The sequence below is a fragment of the Dama dama genome, chromosome 9 (genome assembly GCF_033118175.1).
Source record: "Dama dama isolate Ldn47 chromosome 9, ASM3311817v1, whole genome shotgun sequence".
NCBI lineage: Eukaryota > Metazoa > Chordata > Mammalia > Artiodactyla > Cervidae > Dama > Dama dama.
In genome coordinates this window covers 47,271,563-47,290,809 of record NC_083689.1, presented here as the reverse complement: position 1 = coordinate 47,290,809, position 19,247 = coordinate 47,271,563, and the positions used below count along the sequence as shown (strand labels likewise).

At 38.6% G+C, this 19,247-nt stretch overlaps 1 protein-coding gene across 4 annotated transcripts in view; it reads left to right on the top strand.

Annotated features, from left to right (window-relative positions):
• The first annotated feature begins 6,821 nt into the window (after window positions 1-6,821).
• Window positions 6,822-19,247, top strand: part of AFF4 (ALF transcription elongation factor 4) — a 79,370-nt gene continuing 66,944 nt past the window's right edge. For 2 of the 4 annotated variants that reach the window (XM_061151296.1, XM_061151293.1), the window contains exon 1: window positions 6,910-7,045. The gene's annotated coding sequence lies outside the window, so the exon portion shown is untranslated. Of the gene's footprint in view, window positions 6,843-6,909; window positions 7,046-19,247 lie in introns of those variants that run through there. The other 2 variants (XM_061151295.1, XM_061151294.1) reach the window with 2 other exon arrangements.

Here is a 19,247-nt window from a genome sequence, read left to right as displayed (position 1 = left end):
TTGCCACTTGGCCTGTAACGCCTGAAGTATTTACTATCTGGCCTCTACAAAAAAATTTCCAATCACAGAAAGAAACAGAGAGAAAAGAGCTAAAGATCAAGTGTTCAGACATCTTGGAGAGTGTGGCATCTCAAAAACCAAGAGAGGAAAGTGTCTCAAACAAGAGAAAATGGTTCATTGTGTAAAACAAAAAGGTAAAGACAAAGATTCAACTTTTGGATTTGACAGTATGGGAATTGATGGTTACCTTGGTGATTGGTTTCAGCACAGTGGTAGCACACAAGCTAGAGAAGACAAGGTAAAAAAAAGCAAATAATGCATCTCAAAATGTTTAGCATTTGCCTGATACATAGTGTGTACAGTAATTATCACTGAAGCAGAAATTGTCGGTGCCCATCCATGTCCCTCACCTCCACTATTTCAGAAATGGCAGTGTATCTTTAGTTATGCAGATGTTCCTGATTTTATTTGCCCCAAAAATGTTTCTGGCTGCTATAGTTTGCTTTACTTACATGCAACAGGCCAGAGTTGCTAGAATGCCTTCAACAGTGATCAACAGGAGTAGTTATATAAATAATTCTCCAGCTCTCTGGCCCCTCAAATGCAGTAACTAATATAAGTGTTCTCTAGTTTTCCTGAGCATTGCCCAGAAGGATTAAGAATGGGAAAACCTGGTACTTGTGCAATTTGAAACCACCACTCCCCAGAAATTTGATTCTTAATCATGATGACGCTAGGAAAGACTGAAAGCAAAAGGAGAAGAAGGTGGTAGGGGATGAGAGGGTTAGATAGCATCACTGACTCAATGGACATGAATTTGAGCAAACTCTGGGAGACAGTGGAGGACAGAGGAGCCTGGCATGCTGCAGTCCATGGGGTCCCAAAGAGTCTGTCACGACTTAGCCATTGAACAACAAAAATCATGATACCACAAGTGACAGTGAAGATTTGGATTGATCATGGCCAGATGTTAACGTTCTCCAACTCAGGCTGAAAAATGGCTCCAAAGTGAGACACAGAATTGAAACTATCTATATCCACATGGATTACTATCAACATTGACATAATTTTATTATTTCATTGTCATCTTCAACATTACTACTATTCCAGAACCATTCAACCAGGAACAGAAAAATTGCAACTTTCCATTTCAGAAATTTCTCGAAGTCCCATCTTAGTGAACACTGAACTACTCAACTTTCAATAGATGTCTTAATTTTACTTATTTATTTGCCATGCCATTCACCTTGTGGAATCTTAGTTCCTCCACCAGGAATTGAATCCCAGGCCCCTTGAAGTGAAAGCTTGGAGTCCTAACCATTGGACTGCCAGGGAATTCCCTATTTATTTTTACTGAGGTATAGTTGATTTAAAATGTTGGTGGTAATTTGTTAAAGCAGCAATAAAAACTAATATACACTCAAGACTCTTAAAAACCTTTGCCTTGCTGTGTCTGCTAATCCTAACCTACTATATCATGATTCTTACCCAATCCCAATCAAGCCTCCTAAACTGAAAAACCCCCTTAGTCCAGACCCCAAAATCTTATAAATATCTCAAATTCCACTTGGAAATGCTACTGAAATCATCAAGGTACTAGTCTCTTTTACTAGTAAGCAATAAGCTCAGCTTTGACTTATCAACACATCATTTTGGTGATATTTTTGGGGGTGCCAACATTTGACAGTTGTTTTATTCATTGCCTAGAACAGTACTTGGTATAAAGTAGGTGTTTAATAAACAAAACATTTGATAAATAATGACTAATTTATTTGAGTTTCTTAAATAGCGCAGAATAATATTTATGTAGGTATATTAATGACTTAGCAATTCGTATATCTAGAAGTGCCTTTCAGAAAATCAGTTTAAAGACTGAATGCAATCTTGTACCTGGGTGTTTATATAAATTTTATTCATAATTATTGAAGTAGAAACCACCCAAATGCTCTTCAACTGATGAATGCCTAAACAGTCTGTGTTATAGTAATAGAACACTACTCAGCAATAAAAAGGGATAAATTACTGAGATATGCAATGACGATAGATAGATCTCAAAGGCATGCTAAGTGAAGGAAGCCAGATTTAAAAGGCTACCTACTATATGATTCCATTCATGTGATATTCTGGAAAAGGTGACGTATAGGGACAGAAAGTATATCAGTGGTTGACAGGAACTGGGATTGAACTGAGGGGTTCGTTATAAAGGAGCAAGAGGAAATGATTAGGGGTAAGGGTGGTGGTCACATAGCTGCACACATTTGTTAGAACTCAGAGAATAAAATATTGAAAAGGATAAATTTTACTGTATATAAATTTTATTATTTTAAAAAATATTTGATTGATTTATTTGTAGCTGTGCTGGGTCTTGGAAAAGGCAATGGCACCCCACTCCAGTACTCTTGCCTGGAAAATCCCATGGACGGAGGAGCCTGGGAGGCTGCAGTCCATGGGGTCGCGAAGAGTCAGACATGACTCAGCGACTTCACTTTCACTTTTCACTTTTATGCATTGGAGAAGGAAATGGCAACCCACTCCAGTGTTCTTGCCTGGAGAATCCCAGGGATGGGGTCACACAGAGTCGGACACAACTGAAGTGACTTAGCAGCAGTAGCAGCAACGCTGGGTCTTCGTTGCTGCACTGTGGCTTTCTCCAATAGTAGAGAGTGGGGGCTACTCTTTGTTGGGATTTCTCTAGTTGCAGCGAGCAGGGGCTACTTTTCGTTGCAGAGCCCGGAATCTAGGCATATGTGAGGGCTCAGCAGTTATGGCTCAGGGGCTTAGCTACCCTGTGGCATGTGGGATCCTCCCCATCAGGGATCGAACCCATGTTGCCTGCATTAGCAGGGAGATTCTTAACCACTAGATCACCAGAGAAGCCCCTAGTTTTTCAACTTTCTTATTGAACTATAGTTGATTTACAATGTTGGGTTGGTTTCTAGTGTTCAGTAAAGGGACTCAGTTTTATATATGTTTTTTCGCTGTATGTCAATTACACCTCTACAAAAATCTGACTTAAAAAACCCCAGAATGCTACTAAGAATCGCTGTTGCAACAATGTATACTGAATGCTTTGTGCAAATATTGCCTGTTAATAAAAGTCATATTTTTCTCAGAGATTTTTTTCTCTTAAAGTTTTATGGTTGGTATTTTCTGCTTTTATGCCAATCAGTGCAGTTGACTTACATTGCTCTAGAATATGAAGTTAAAGACAGAAAATTCATTTTGTTAAAATGGATGCATCTTATTAAAATGTTATGAGTTGAGAAATAATTTTAGGAATTTTTTCTCTCATTGCTAAAAGGGAAGGACATCCTTATTTGCAGAAAAATGCCAAAGAAAAGTCTATTTTTTCCATCCCTAACCCCCCTTTTAGTTTTTAAGTAAGGTCTCATTTATATCAAAAAACTGTCTTGGTACTTTATGAAACAAAAAGCATATTAGCTTTTAATTTAGCCAAACATTTACTCAAAGATAAATAAAGGAATTTTCTTGTAAAATTTTATCATCAATGCTTTAATACTTCTTAAATTATTATGTAACATGATAATCTTTCTTGTTGTCATTCTTCATCACCACTCCTTTCCTATATGGACTTGTAAATCTTCCTAGGCAAAATGAAATTGGCACTACATCTATGGAGGCAATTTAACAATCTCTATTCAAATTGAAGGGACTTCCCAGGTCCCTCAGTGGTGAAAGAATCCTTCTGCCAAAGGCAAGGGGCTCAGGAGACTCAGGTTCCATCCCTCAACTGTGAAGATTCTCTGGAGGAGGAAATGGCAACCCACTCCAATATTCTTGCCTGGAGAATACCATGGACAGAGGAGCTTGATGGGCTACAGTCCACTGGGTCCCAAAGAGTCAGACACGACCTAATGACTGAGCATGCCTGCATTCATTCAAATTGAAAATACCTTTCCATCTAAAGATTGTGCTCTAATGAGTTACTGGTATAGTTGTCTATCTTATGAGATTATTAGTTGCAGCTTAGTTTGTAACTCAGTAATGGCTTGGCAGCAACCTAAACATCCACCTGTAAGGGATTGATTAAATTATTATATTTTAATATAATGAAATATTATACTGTCCTTAGGAAGAATGAGGCAGTTCTTTATGTAGTGACATGAGAAGATATCCAGGATATTCAACTGAGGAAAAGAACTTAATAGTATATACAGTATGTTATCTTTTGCATAAAAATTACATGTAAGTGTATTTTAATATATATTTATGACACATCTTGGGAGGGTTAAGGGATTGCCTCCAGAACTGGAGTAGTTGAAGGGCAGAGATGCATGTGTCAATTATTTTTCACTCTACTTTATCATAGTCCATTTTGGGTTTTGCATGACTACACTTCCTAATTTATATAGATACATGGATAAAATCTATATAAATAGTTTAGCTTAAAAGAATATGTGGTCACTTAAAAAAAAAAAGAATATGTGGTCACTTCAGAATTTTATAAAGAGAAAATAATGATGCTGATGAATTTAAGACTAATCAATTCATTAGTCCTAATAAATTTAGGACCAGCTTTTAGGACTAATAAAAACATTTTCATATGCACATTCTTTATAGTTTATCAAAAAGCTCCTCAAAATCGTTGAATTTTATCTTAAAAAATTTTTTAAACGCTTCCTTCAAAATTAGTAGAAAGTGAAAGGAAAAAAAACCCCAACTTTCCATGAAGGCCCTTGGTGGAAAGAAAACAGATAAGAAGCAGGAAGTTATAAACTGTTTTCCAAATAATGAACCCAAAGTAGTTTCTCTGGATAGTTACCATATTGGTGTAACTATGTGTTGTATGAGATGCTTTGAAAATCCTGTCTAGTCTGAAGCTGGATTTAGAAAAGGTAGAGGAACCAAAGATCAAATTGCCAACATCCACTGGATCATAGAAAAAGCAAGAGAGTTCCAGAAAAACATTTACTTTTACTTTATTGACTACGCCAAAGCCTTTGACTGTGTAGATCACAACAAACTGGAAAAAGAGATGGGAATACCAGACCACCTGACCTGCCTCCTGAGAAACCTGTATGCAGGTCAAGAAGCAACAGTTAGAACTGGACATGGAACAGACTGGTTCCAAATTGGGAAAGGAGTTTGTCAAGGCTGTATATTGTCACCCTGCTTATTTAACTTACATGCAGAGTACATCATGAGAAACGCTGGGCTGGGTGAAGCACAATATCAGTATCAATAACCTCAGATATGCAGATGACACCACCCTTATGGCACAAAGCAAAGAACTAAAGAGCCTCTTGATGAAAGCCTCTCCTCTTTCAAAGGAGAGTGGAAAAGTTGGCTTAAAACTCAACATTCAGAAAACTAAGATTGTGGCATCCAGTCCCATCACTTCATGGCAAACAGATGGGGAAACAATGGAAACTGAGAGATTTTTTTGGAGGGGGCTCCAAAATCACTGCAAGATGGTGACTGCAGCCATGAAATTAAAAGACGCTTGCTCCTTGGAAGAAAAGCTATGACCAACCTAGACAGCATATTAAAAAGCAGAGACATTACTTTGCCAACAAAGGTCCGTCTAGTCAAAGCTATTGTTTTTCCAGTAGTCATGTATGGATGTGAGAGTTGAACTATAAAGAAAGCTGAGTGCCAAAGAATTGATGCTTTTGAACTGTGATGTTGGAGAAGACTCTTGCGAGTCCCTTGGACTGCAAGGAGATCCAACCAGTCAATCCTAAAGGAAATCAGTCCTGAATACTCATTGGAAGGACTGATGCTGAAGCTGAAACTCCAATACTTTGGCCACCTGATTGGAAAAGCTGACTCATTGGAAAAGACCCTGATGGTGGGAAAGATTGAAGGCGGGCGGAGAAGGGGAGGACAGAGGATGAGATGGTTGGATGGCATCACCGAGGCGATGGACATGAGTTTGAGTAGTCTCCGGGTGTTGGTGATGGACAGGGAAGCCTGGCGTGCTGCAGTCCATGGGGTTGCAAGGAGTCGGACACGACTGAGCGGCTGAACTGAACTGAACTGAGTCTGTAACTATGACTTTACTCTCAAAAAAATGATAGCTTGCCCTGACTGGCACCGATGTTAAGAACTGAAGGAAAGTGTTTGCAATATCGTGGGGGGGGGAAGTAACTAATGCTAGAAGCTGTTGAAATGACGAAGAAAAAAGGGCTGGCTTGGCTTCGTGGAAGTTCACGCGAGGTTGGTAGGCGGCCTCCAGCACAGAAACTCCTGGCAGACTTCCCTTTTCGGTCGAAGCTGTGGAGGGAACTGATCCCGGGCTTCAACGTCAGCACTTGACAGAGGGTCTGGGGGCTTCAGCCACACCCTTAGCAGGGGCTGACAGACTGCTCTCCAGAGCCCCAGAACCGGTAGATCCGGCTCGGCCCGGCCCCGCCCTTCCGAACCTCACTAGCGGCTAGGCGCCGGGGTGTGCAGCAGGCCGGGCCCTGCCCAGCCCGCCCTGTCAGACGCTGCTGCCGGGCTCGGGACTCTGGCCTAGGCCACCTGAGCTAGTACCCGGCTTGCCCCGGGTCCTCGGATCCGACGGCCGCGCACGTCACTACCGTCAGCGTCACCCCCCGACACAGCAGGCCCCTTAGCCCTCCGTTTTTGTGCCGGGGAGGGGCGCGGCGTCGCCACGTGACGCTCTCGTCCCCGCCCGGCCCTGGTCACATGGGTGGCGCGGCCGCTGCGTCAGTCACAGTCCTGGCTGCGGTAGTCGAGCCGCCGTCGCCAGCGGACGGGGCGGGGGAGCCCGGTGCCAGGTCCTCGTCAGCCCGCCCCTGTCGCCTCAGCCGGCCGTCGGGGTCTGGGCCCGACAGTCATGGAGCGGGGCGGGACCTCCGCCTGTGGTGTGTGAGGTACGTCGCCGCCGCCTGCGCTTTTCGAGACCTCTCGAACCCCCGCCGCCGCAGCCGCCGCCGCCGCCCGGAGCTCCTCGCCCTTGGCAGCCTGTCGCCGCCCCCCCGGCGGGCTCGAATGCGCGTCCCGTGAAGGTGCAGGCTGGGCGCCGCCTCTGCCGCAACCGGGAAATGGTTCGGGCCTAGCGGAGCCGGGACTGGAGGTGAGAACAGCCGACGGACTGACTGAGGGCCGGGCCGGCCGCGGGGAGGGAGTGGGGGGAGGGGAGAACAGGGTTCGCCTCGGGGCTCGGAGAGACCTTTCAGGTTAGGGCTGCTCGATCCGGCTTCTTCCCTCGTCTTGGCCTTCCACCCCCGACACTCAGAAAAAAAAAAAAGGAAGAAAGAAAAGAAATTAATTAAAAAGGCTAACCCAATCCTAACAAAAATTCCCAGAAATCCATCTTTTCACCGTTTCTCCTTTCGTCCCTTAATCCGTTCCTTCCCTCAGAAATTCATCATCGACTGATCTGTTACTTTTTAATACCTTCCTCAATTTCAAGTTATTTCTAGTTAAAAGAGAGAATAGGCCTAGGTTCTGGCTATCATTACCCAACTAGTTCTCGCTTTCCTTCTCGCGATCCTGCGCACGTCCTCCTCCTCCTCCTCCTCCCCCACCCCCCCCCCCCCGCAAAAAAGGAAAAAAAAAAAAAGGAAAATTTCCGCCTTCGACTGGCGAAGGGGATTGACTAAAAATGGGAATATGGGGGTGTAATACTTGAATACCCCCCCATAACTTGTGAACCGCTCTGCTAGCTAGTTACCCAGATAGCTTGTATTTGGGTGTTGATGTGTAGGCCTTTCCTCCAGCTGCCTGTGCCCGGGGTTCATCTCGTAATTGACGTCAGGGCTTTGTTCCTTCCACTTTGCTGTTCCTTCCACTCTTTGAGGATGGATCATGGGATATAGGAGTTTGAGGATTATCCGTATTGTCTTTTCTTTCACAAACGATATCATTTATAGGAAGTTGAAGGTACAGATGTGAATTGCTTGCGTATAGAGTTTAACCTAAGACGAAGAGTTCGATTTAGGGTTCTCAGACACTTGCAATTCAGAATTGTGCGATTTCTTTTCTGCTGACCTGTTGGAGATTTTAAACTAAGGCCAGTCTCTTTTCCAGTTACCAGTACTTTTCCTGACGGAATTTAGACTATAGTTGTTTGTGAATAGGATGTTTGTAAATGTGGCGTTTAAAATGTGTCTTGTGTTTGAGGGCTCAGATGTTAAAAGCACAGAGCTTTGTTTCCATATTGATTCTGCAAAGCTTTGTAAAGTGCTACTTTTATTTAACTGTCCTTTAACTTACTAAAATTGAAATACTTATGAGAACTTTCTTGATTTTGTGTTTAATAAAGAGCCTCTGTGGCCTGTGAATCTTGCCTAGAATCATCTTTGGTCTTATGTTCCTAAAGAAGTGTTGGCAAGTGGCCATCTGGTTTTTAACAAAGCTGGCTTCTTTAAATTGCTCAGATTTATTTTACTTTTTCATCACTGCCTCTTTCAGTCTCCAAACACAAAAAAAATCTTGTTATTTTAAATTCTCTTTGAGCCTTAACTTACCTGAAGCAATTAAAAAATTGTGTGTGTGTGTATGTTTTTAACACCAGCAGTTTCATTCAGTTTATGATAGCTTGCAGGCTCACGACTTTGGTTTTTGTTAGCTCTACGGGAACAGTAGCCAGATTTTGCTTTAAATAAAATTCTGTGTCAGGTGGGGACAAGATAGGATGCTTGTGAATGACCAAACCTTTACCGTTTGATTTAAAAGAGAGCTTAGCTGTATTCATTGGGAAATAGTCTACCATTTTGAGGTGTAAAGGTGATTCTACAGTGCTCTGAAACTGTGTAATTAAGAATTCTTAAAGATAGCATATTTTCATTCAGATTCAGTTTCTGCTTGTCAGATGATATACATTCCCTTCTCTGTGCCCTTAAGATGTTGTACCTCTTTGTGACAGTTGATGTATTCTGCTTTTTATTGTAATTTTTTTATAGGTCTGTCGTGTCTTTAGAGCAAGGACTATATATCTTTGTGTCCTCCCCAATATTTTATGCAGTTATTAGGTTGAATTTGAATGGGATATCCAACCCAAGATTTCACAAAAAGGTACTTCTAAAAAAATCATATGAGCAAGTGACCAGTATTTGAAGGGGAAAAAGTAACTATCAGCTACAAAAGATGACAGAAGGTGAAGACTTCTAAAATTATGTATCTTTTGTTTTTAAGGGTTAAGGTAAATGTCATAGTTTTTATGCATACCTGAGAGGAACAAAGAAAACAGGTGTTTCTTTTGTGACCATCTACTGATTTAGAATGGAGTCCAGAATGTATGAGGCTTTCTCTTCAAATTTTTTTTCATAAAAATCAAAGAGGTATTCTTAAGTATCAAATGAAGGTACACCTGGACAGTGACCCAGAAGTGAAGTATGTATTATAAAAATAGATGACTTAGATTTTATTTGATTTTATTAGTTTTTTAAATTTATTTTTTATTGAAGTATGTTTTGTTAATTTCTACTGTATAGCAGTGCCTCAATTATACACATATATACATTATCTTTTTATATTCTTTTACATTTGGGTTTACCCCAGGATATTGAATATAGTTCTTTGTGCTGTACAGTAGGATAAACATTCTGTAATAGTTTGCATCTACTAACCCTAAACTCCCAGTCTATCCCCTACCCTAGTTGCCCCCTCCTCAACCACAAGTCTGTTCTCTATGTCTTTTGAGTCTGTTTCTGTTTTGTAGATAGGTTCATTTGTGCCATAGTTTAGATTCCACATATGTGGTATCATGTGTTATTTGCCTTTCTCTTTCTGACTTCACCTAGAATGATAATCTCTAGTTGCTTCCCAGGTTGCTGCAAATGGCATTATTTTGTTCTTTTTTATGACCGAATAGTATTCCATTGTATATATATGCACCACATTTTCTTTATCCATTCATCTGTCAATGAACATTTAGGTTGTTTCCATGTCTTGGCTATTGTAAATAGTGTTGCAATGAACGTAAGATGCGTGTATTGGCCAGGAGTGTGGTTATTGGATCATGTGGTAGATTTTATTTTTTATTTCAGCTTTATTCTACAGATATCTTACTATAAAAACTTTTCTGTATAATATAAAGGTTTTTCAACTTTTTAACCCCCCCAGTCTTCATTATGCTTTTCCCACTTCCTTTTTTATTCCCTCTAAGTTGGAACAATTATATTTGATCTCTGGTATGGTGTTTGCCAGTCTCAGTTATTATGAAATAATGTATAGTCAGTAACTAAAAACCGCTTAAAGCTAACTTGACTTGTTACCTTGCTACCTTTCCCTTTGGTTTAAGAAAAGCACTCCTACACTTGTGGTTAACTCCTCACACCCAGAAATTGACTATATAAATAGATTGTTCTGGATAAAGCCAGTATGGTTTGGCTACCTAGATACTGTCGTGATCTGTCCTGGAACTGGGCTTCCTCAACTTCTTTGACTTTTTTTTTGTCATCGTTAGGGTGGGGACAATTTTATGGAAAGGTGAGTACAGTCAGTGCTTTTCATAGATAGGTCTTCCCACCTCTTTCCAGTTGCTATCATTTCTTCTATCTGGAATATCACTTTTCCTCTTTTATTCCTACCTCTTTACATTTCACCATCTTTTAAGGCACAATGCAAATACCATTACCTTAAGTTTTGCTTGACTCCACCCTACCCTAATTGTGCCCTGTCTCCTTTGAGTCCTTGTATCACTTTGTATTTCTCTGAATAATTACTTGTTACACATTAACTATGGAACTGTAGCATGTTGGAAGACTTCAAGCATAGTCAGGGAAGACTCACTAGTAGAATAAAGACTGTTATACTATTTTATTGTGTAGCTCTAAGAATTAAAGCAATAATCCAATTTAAGATTTTACTTAAAAGATGACTATTGATTCCTTAATATCATCACATATTGTAATCATTGTTCAAATTTCCCTTATTGGAGTTTTTATTTTAAACAGTTTGTCTGAATTAGGATCCAAATAAGATTCATACGTTATATTGGATTGATGTGTGTCTCAACCCTCTTTTCGTTTTTGCTCTATGGGTTCTTTACTGCCTTTTTGTTTTTATTCCTATGCAGTTGGTTTGTTAAAGAAACCAAGCCTTTGCCCATGAGATTTCGCACAGTCTGGATTTTGCTGATTACATCCCTGTGGTTTCATGTAATATGTTCCTCTGTCCACTGTTTTTCCTGTAAATTGGTAGTTACATCTAGAAGCTTGATCCAGTTCAGACATGAATTTTCTTTTTAATGGGAAGAATACTTCATAGGTAGAGTTGTGTACTTCCCATGTATTCTTGAACTCTCAGCCTGGCTTCTCATCCTAGCATGCCAGTAAAATTGCTCTTACCAAGGCCACCTGTAACTTCTGCATTGTCAAATTGTATAGTTATTACTTAGTCATTTACCTCTTTCTGTACTTAATATTGTTACCCATTGTCTCCTTGATAACTGTTTTGTTACTTGACTTTTATGACTCTGTCCCTTTCCTGCCTTTCTCAGTACTAGCTGCCTCTTTGCAGACGCTTAATTCTCTGCTAATCATATTGATAGTTATGAATTTTCACTTTGACCTGTTTTCACTCTTCTGGGTGATTTCATCCATTTTTATTGCTGTAGCTACCACCTTTAAGTGTTTTAATCTCACCAGAACTCTTGAATCCAACTGACTGTTCCTCTTTAGATTGTCCAATAGGTACCTTGTTTTAGTCAGGAAAGTGACACATTCCTAACTTAAGCAAAAAGAAGAATTTATTGGAATTCCCATGAATTCTCAGGAAGGTAATCAAGCCATAGGACGACAGCTAGAAGTCAGGAAGAATTAGATCCAGAGGCTCCATGTGAGGTCAGGAGTATCCTCTATATCTCACAAGATACTCTTTTTTTTTCTACAAGATGCTATTTGTGTGTTGAGTTAGTTCTCTTTTGCTGCAGATCAACTTTATTATCTTTTGAATTTTAAATCTTGTATCTTCTGCTGTCAGAGAGGCTGACCTGATTGTTAGTCTCAGATCTCAGTAAAGGGACTCACTGGGTTATATGTCCGCCTCTGGACCCCCAGCCTTGGCTACGGGGTTGCCTCCTGCAGAGAAGAGGAGTAAAGGACATGCTACGGTTGTCCAGTTCATTCATTCCATGGCTATTTAGTACACACAGGGTCCTACTTTTCTTATATATATTTAATATTTTGTTTAACATAATATCACTATATATACCAGCAAACACTCTCATCTCTGCTATGGAAATAACCCAAATCGTTTCTCCTTACCGCATCCAGAGGTCATTGTTCTCTGAGTCCAGATTCTAAAGGTGATACTCTTTGTTAATCAGACCTAGATATGCTTTGTCACAGGTCTGAAAATTGTGGACTAAATACTAAATTTAAGCATTCTTAACATAATTGATACACAGTGATAAGGGGAAAAAAAACCTGAAACTCTTAGGAGGGGAAGGGAAAGGAAGGTATCATTGTTCCAAAATTTACACCATGTCTTGCTGGACAGGTACAGTATTAGGTGAATGATAGAACCAGAAAATTACATGGGCCTTCATTTGTTGACTTTTTCCTTGCAAATGGAGTGAGTTCTTTGATGAGCCAAATGAAGATTTTCAGTTCTGTCTACTAGAAAGATTTTCCTTTTCTGTTGTTTTGGTTGAAGTTTATACTTAGAAGGCATTTGAAAGAATTTTAGGAGAGGGCAGTTCTGTTGCCTTAGCACGAGGGTTGACACGTTATGGTTAGTAGGTCCAGTGTTGCCTGCTTTTGTATGGTCTGAGAGCCAAGAGTGGTTTTTACATTTTTTAAATGCTGAGAAAAAAAATCAAAAGAAGAATATTTTGTGATATATGGGGAATTATAGGAAGCTCAAAATTCAGTGTCCATGAATAAAGTTTTACCGGAGCACAGACAGCACACCCATTTGTTCATCTATTGTATGTAAGTGCTTTTGCTACTATGGTGGCAGAGTTGAGTAGTCCTAACTTTATGCCTGTAAAGCCAAAAATATTTACTTTAAAAAAGTTTGTCAACTTCTGCCTTAGCAGATCAAATGGCCCTTACTGGATATTTTAGTCTGAGGATTGTGTTAGGATTGAGCAGTTAGTTACAAGGTCCTGTTTACTGTAATGACCGTTAGGGTATTTTTTGTTTGATTGTATTTATATGTATCTATTTGTATGTATGTATATGTGTAGATATATGTATATGTGCATATACGTGTGTGTGTTTATACACACACACTTAAATATATAGATAGATAATTAAATAAAACAGGTGGGGTCTGCACATTGGCCTAGCTTTAGTTAAAAATTCAAACTTTACCTGTCAACTGCACCCTGAAGGTAAGATCACACTCTAGCTTATGTTGTAACATGGTTGCTCTTAGTACATTTGCATGAATGGGGGAGAGAATTTTGAGAACAACTGGGTGTGAGTGAGCTTCTAGGACTAGAAGCTGATCAGATAGTCCCTGTAAGTATTAATTATGTTGATTCTACTACTATTCTACTACTTCTCAACCCACTCACTCCTAAGTTCTGTTTTCCTTGCCTTAGAGATTATACCTCTATCATTGTTTTTTCTAGAAACCTGCAGGTTGTCCTTGTTTCCTCTGTTTTACTTCTCATATCTGTCTGTCCCCAAGATTCTACCTCCATAAAATCTTTGAATCCAAACCCTTTATCTACATTATCAACACTCCTACCATTACTGTCTTCATCTAGACTTTCATTTTTTACCTGGGTTATTGCAATAGTCTTCTCATTTGTTACCTTGTAATCTACTTCATCCTGTACCAGAGTGATTATTTTTTTTTCCTTCAAATTGCAAATTCACTTCTCCTTGAACTCCTTAGTAGTGTGGCATTTTCTGAGTATTCTTCTAACTGGGGATTCTTGTACATTAGTGAATTTTATGTTAACTTCTAAAGGACTGATTTATAGCCAAGTAATCGCTTGGGAGTTTAGATTTTATTTATTAAATTTTGTTTATTAACGTGTTTGTGCCAAGTTATAAAGCATTATAACTAATGCTTTAAAGCATCATTATACTAATGATGCTCAGGCAGGGCAAGACGGTGAGTTAAATTGGATCATGTATATGTTAATATAAACCTGGGCTGGTAGTTCGTATTAGATTTTCACTGTGAGGTGTATCTGGTAGATCCCATCTTGTAATTAATCAATATGAAACAGTTTGTTTGCAGTATGAGTGTTTTATTCAAACTTCAGCAGTCGTTATTCTAGATACACATTTAACATAGTTTTCATTAAGGTGCATGCATGCTCAGTCCTGTCTGATTCTTTGTGACCCCATGGACTATAGCCCACCAGGCTCCTCTGTACATGGGATTATCCCTTCAAGAATGCTAGAGTGGATTGCCGTGAAGGTACTAAACCACAAGTGAACAAGAAAGATTACCAGAGTTAACAAGTAAGGGCTCTTTAAAATTGACATTTAAGGACTACTAGCTGGTATGGTAGTTATGTATATGGTTGTATTTGCCTAAATTAGCAAATAAACAGTTAAAGTTATTAAGTCTACTTAGTATGACATATTTATAAGCATTTTCTACACTATGTTCTTGTAGTCAAATTACAGAAATGGTTTAAAACTGTAGAAAACTGTGGGAATTCCCTGGTTGTCCAGTGGTTAGAACTCTGCTCTCATTGATGAGAGCCTGAGTTCAATCCCTGGTCATGAAACTAAAATTCCACAAGCTCTGTGTTGCAACCAAAAAAATAAAAAAATAAAAAACTATCTACCTGTATATCTATATCTATCTATCTGTCTATTGTTGTTTAGTTGCTATGTCGTGTCCAACTCTTCTGCAACTCCATGGACTATAGCCTACAATGCTCCACTGTCCATGAGATTTCCCAGGCAAGCATATTGGAGTGGGTTGCCATTTCCTTGTCCATCTATCTGTCTATATATCTATATGTCTGTATATATCTGTCCAACCACTGGACCACCAGGGAAATCCCACATTAGTGTTATTTAAAGTTGTTTTAGTGTTACAGTTCCATAGAGCTGTAAACAAAATCAGTTCATACCTAATTTTATATTCATACCAAATTCTTAGTATTATAATTTTTAAAAGGTCATCACTGAAGATCTGAGAGATATAATTTTCTCTGAAAAGATTTCTTTATGTCTTTCAGATTTCAGAAACAATCCCACAGGTATAGTCTGATCCCATGTATTTCTCCAGTCTTATCTTTCATTTTCACTCCCCCAACCCTATTATCCAACTACTCTTGATCCTATCTCTCTTCCTTGGGTGTATGCTGTGTTCACCCTCAGGGCTGTTCCACAAGATGTTCTTTCTGCTCAAAACTAACCTTTCTCCCTCCCTCTTCTTTCTTCCCTTCCCTTCTCCTGCCCTCATACCACCTTTCTGTAGTTAATATAGCTGCAACCAAATCTTAGGAAATGATGGCTAACTTTTGTTTTTGTATCCTTAGCCTTAGTGCAGTGTCTGATACAATGTATGCCCTAGTTAACTACAATGTTAATGTACCTTATTTATAGTATTGGTTTATACCGAAGAGACATTTTAAAATCTGAGTTATAAAGCCTTCAGAATTCCTTCTGAATTCTGTTTAAATATGTTACAAGTCTGAATTAGAAAATATTTTGAAAGTACATTTACTCATCCCTTTATAAATTGATTTTTCAAAGTAAATATTCTCTGTGCCATAATAAATAATTTATAATTTGTAAATTTATATTCCAGTGATTTAAGAGAAATAACCTTAAATGACCTTAGCTACCTTTAAAAGTAGCATTCTTATTTACATTTTTAAACAATTTATTTGATTGCACCAGGTCTTAGTTGCAGCATGTGGGCTTAGTTGTGGCATACAGGATCTAGTTCGCTGACCAGGGATGGAACAGAGGCCCCTTGCTTTGGGAGCTCAGAGTCTTAACCCCTAGACCACAAGTGAAGTCTCCTTATTTGCATCTTAATAGAACCTTATTAACAAGAATTTAGGGTAATTAGGGTAGGGGCTGATGTAAGTTCACAAGCCTTGAGTATATACCTTTATTCAGTATGTTAGCATTTTTTCTCTCACTTTTTTTTTTTTTTTTTAAGTATTCTAAGGCACTAAATGGGCTTCCCAGGTGCCCCTGGTAGTATAGAACCCGCCTGCCAATGCAGGAGACGTAAGAGACGCAGGTTCAATTCCTGGGTCCAGAAAATCCCCTGGAGGAGGGCATGGCAACCCACTTCAGTATTCTTGCCTGGAGAATCCCCACGGACAGAGGAGTGTGGTGGGCTACAGTCCATGAGGTCGCAAAGAGTTGGACATGAGTAAGGCAACAGCACGCAGGCAAAGCACTAAAATATATTTCAGGAAATTCAGATACTTTTTTACCACTTGTCTTCCAAATAAGCAAGTGAAGATGAAATTGATTAGAAAGAATTCCTTTTTAGTGTTAACTCTAAAGAACCTTTGCTATGTAATGCTTTTTAACTTTTGCTGAATTTGCTATATGCATTTTTAAATAATAAAAACTTTTATTTAGCCTTTTGGACCTGTGTTATTTTCTCTTGGCTTCCTCAGGTCCTATAAATGAAAGCAGTCTTGCAGTACTTTTTGAGCCGATCATTTCTTTCTGAGTGTTGTTACTGAAACACTCAGTTTTCATACCATCTCAGTTTGCCAAGTATGATGCTGAGATTTTATAGTCTAGCACTTATATTTGGTGAACATTTGAGAGTACAGGGTTTAAGTAAAAATAGAAATTAATCATTTCTATGCTTGTGTTTTTTTTCTTTTGCATATGTTGTTTTTTCTTTTAGAGAAATTGCTTTAAAAACAGCAATTCGTTTAGTATCAATAGTAGTGATTTATTGGGTTTATAATGTATTGAATGTGGGAAAAAGAAAACCTACTGTCTTATTGTTGTGAAATGTAAGCAGGTCTTAAGAAACGGGAGACTATGTGGCTAAAAAAAATGGGAGACGTATCTGAAACACAACTTTTAGTGAGTACTCTAACTGCCTCTTTGACTCTTGAGGCTGTAAGACATTAGTGTTACCTTCATAAAATTCATCAAGTGTTTTGAGTATGTATCTGTTGTATGCCAGCCATTACATTAAGTGCTGGAGAGGAGAGAGGGGAAGTTAAATGATATCATTAGTTCTTTCTCTCTAGAGGCTTATAATATGGAGATGAGTCGAGAAAGCAGGTAAAAGAATAACAGTAATGTGAGGCAAGTGTTAGTGCCAAATGAAATAGGAAGAAATGCTTCTGAAAGTAAATGAGTTTAGTTCCCAGAGGATTCTTAGAGACCTTCTTGGAGGCGGGGTGCTATGTGATAAACTTTCAAATGGATATATTTGGAAATGGAGAGAAGGAAGGACATTATATGTAGAGGGACTAGTTTGAGCAAAGACCTGGATCTGAATATGTGTAGGTTATTTTCGGGCTTAGGTAAATACTGAAGTCTTTATAAAAGTAGATAGGAATTGAACTTTGGACAGCTTTGCAACCTGAGATAAGATTGTTAGATTTCCGTAGAGAGGAGAGTTATTAATGACTTTTAAGCAGAAAATGTCTTAATTAGATCTGTTTTATAAAGTTGTAAAGATAATTATTGGTTCAGACATTACATAAGTTTCCAATAAGATACCTTTGCAGGTTTTAGATATTTGTATGCTTTCAAAGTAAGAAACTGAGTCAAAAGGTTTTCTTTATAAAGAGATTTCTAAAATTTGACTTTTAACTATTCTTTCCACCCATTTATTTATATTTAAAGATAAAGGTGGACTTCTCAGTTTGATTTGTTCATATGCTTTTAGAGTGATAGTACAGTTTTTTGAGATAAATTTAAACGAATTAAGTTTGGTTTAAACATTTCTCAAGTGTTAATAAATGCCCAAGAAGTATAATTTTATTTCGCTGTGTTTCTAAAACAGCTTCGGGGCATGTAACCATGCAGGATTACTTACTAAGGGAAGCAGGAGCATTTAGTTTTAGTACTGAGAGAAACATTATCTGGAGAGAGGCAGCTGGCTACAAGTAATATGAATACTCATATTCTAATGCTTGCACTTAAGTTTGAGCATACTTGTGTATGCAATAAGCATTTCTGCTCTTCGATTAAGGTTTTAAATTGTCTAATATTTTAAAAAGAGCAACTCAGTTTATCAGTAATCAGTTTGGCAAGTAGTGTTTCAAATTGGATACTGCTTAATAACATAATAAACCTTGATTGGATACTGTTTGATTTCTAAGGTGAGGAAGTAAAGTTTTGCTTTCTTAAAAGAAGCTTCACAGAGAGGAGGTGAATTGAGTTATTAAAGTATCAGAGTTGTATGTATAGCTTAACACATTAGTAAAGAAATACATTTCAGTTCTTGTCAATCTGCAATCATTAAATGCAAATGTTAAGAGTCTACTAAGTTAAAATGTGTTGCAGAATAGTGTCTGATTTTAGTGTGATATAAAGTACTAATTGTTTCAATTTTGAAATACAAGTATTTTTTTTTTTTTTTTTTTTGAAATACAAGTATTTTTTAAAAATTATTTTTTTTGGCTGCATCAGTCCTGTCTTAGCTGTGGCGCCCTGGGTCTTCTCTGCATCATGTAGGATCTTTTGTTACGGTGCACAAACTCTCGTTGTGGCGGATGGACTCCGTAGTTGCGGTGCTCTGTCCTAGTTGCTCCAAGGCATGTGGGATCTTCGTTATCTGACCAGGGATTGAACTTGCATCCACTACACAGCATGGTGGATTCTTAACCACTGGACCACCAGGAAAGTCCCAAAATAATAGTATTTTGTGGTATTAGGTAAAGGATATCATGATCTCAAGATATTATCTCCTAATAAATGAGATAATCCCTCCTTTTTCATCAGGTTGTGAAGTTCATTAGCTTACTTATTTGTCTGCTAAGTTATGTTCAGGTATGCAATGCTGAAAAACACATTCACAGATTATTGTCTAGTGGAAGAGGAAATACTAATGAACATCAAAGTAAGTTTATACTTAATTGTGATCGGGTACTCTGAAGAATTGTCTGCGTGAATTTCCTTAAGCTGGAAGGAGTACCACAAGTTCTAGAAACCCAAAAATAGCCCTTGGTGGGAGCTGGGAGGGGAGGGTGTCAGGATATAAAATGAATCTGATGAGATAGATAGGCAGGAGTCACATCAGGAGAAAGTCAAGTCCTGGCTTTGCAGGCCAATGTTAAGTACCTTAAAGTTTATCCTACAGGTGGAAAGCTTACTAAAAGTTTTTAATCAGGGTTTGAGTGACATAATCTGGTTTGTGTTTTAAAAAGAACACTTTGACTGCTGTATGAAATATGGATTAGAGAGAGA